Consider the following 1733-nt stretch of genomic DNA (forward strand, 5'->3'; position numbering starts at 1 on the left):
CTCCCCAACTTCCGTTGCTTTTAACAGTGTTTTCGCAAGAATATGGCAGTTTTCAATTGGAATGATTTCATACTTTATTGTAATTAATCGGAAAAGTAATACAGTTATCTATAAGCCATTAGAGAATGACGCTAAACAGGTATTGGATAATGAAAAAGTTATACGAAGACAAGAAGGACCGATCTCTAGTGTTTTATAAACAAAGAAGACCCCTGGGGCCGTATTCATGAACAGAGAAGCTTCTGGAAATTTTCATAATCTTCTGAAGCCTTCTAGAGGCTTTCAAAACGTTCAAGAAGCTTCTAGAATTTTTCATTCCAGACACAAAAAAATATACATTCCGAGTAAACCTGCCCCTAGAATTTCGCCCAAAACTTGCGATGGGCTTTAACCGATAAGATTTTTTTTAGTTTCAATAAATATCGATAAGATCTCATGATTGATCCGTGTTGAATCGGATGTAAGACATCTGCAAAAGGGAGATTTTAAAAACTTCTCATCGGTCAAAGCCCGCCGAGATTTTCGGAGAAATTTTCCGGTGAGTGCACGCCTCGGAACGTATATTTTTGTGTGTAGTGTGGTAGAAAGTTCTTCCATAAACTAAAAAATTACTTCCAGGATTTTGAGTTGTTTCTAGAAAAGTCTAGAAGTCTCTGGAAGGTTCCCGAAGAATCGGGAAGGTTCCGGAAGCTTCTGGAAGTTTCAAAATGTTTTTGCAATGTTTGAAAAAAGTCTTTTAGAATCTTTTCGAAGTCTCCAGAAGCTTCTGGATGGCTTCTAAAGTCGGAATATTAGTTTTGAAGCAATGTTATTGTATGTCAACAAATGTAACCAAAATTTATAGAACTTTGGAATAGAAACGCTGGGAATCTGATAAATCTAATTTCTTCCCAAATGACTTTCAGGCTTCTGAATCTGAAAATAGTTATTTTAACTGATCTTTCTATCATTTATCCTCCTTTTTAAAATCTCAATTTTCGGATCTTTAGGAGTCTAAAAGATTACGGATTTCTGTGACAGTTCAGGTTCGCAACGTCTTGGAATGAACACTTTTGTGTGTAGTTTGGTAGGAAAACTTTCATTTGATTTTATCCTGTTTTTTTTTGAATTTCGTTCTGCCACCCTCTTTTCCGAATCCAAATTCATTTCGATTCCTAACTTATCCTAGTTTTCAGAGCTGCTCCAAAATTTTCGACTCAAAAAACAACTGAAAAGCATACTTGTAAAATTCCGGGCCGGCCCGCCAAAGCCCGGGCTTGAGGAAAATTTCAAGGCCCGGGCCCGGTAGCAAAAATGTTATCATTTTGAAACGAATTTTGAGCTCTCAATACAATTTTTTATATTTTTTGTGCTTTTTTGATTGTTTGTCTATTTGATCGAAAAATACAGGACTTTGGTAAGTGGAGGCTCCATGATCCTACAGTAATCTAACTAAGACCATAGTAATCAAAGTAAAGCTACAGTAATCAAACAATAGCCAAAGTAAATCTATTTAGATGAAGCTAAATTCGGGGAGGAAAGCGAAAAGTGGGAAGAACCATCTGGGAGGAAAAATGGGCTCAAACATTCGAAAATCCTGATTTTCTCAACAAAAAAAACAAACCTTTTTAGCATCTCCGGCTGCTTTCGACTGATTTTTCTTCAAATTTTCCGGCTTTTTACTGAAAAATTGACATAAAAATTGAATAAAATTCAGGTGAAATTTTCTTACCCACGATTATTGACTCTAGGCG

Source organism: Caenorhabditis briggsae (genome assembly GCF_000004555.2).
Source record: "Caenorhabditis briggsae complete genome, chrIV, whole genome shotgun sequence".
NCBI lineage: Eukaryota > Metazoa > Nematoda > Chromadorea > Rhabditida > Rhabditidae > Caenorhabditis > Caenorhabditis briggsae.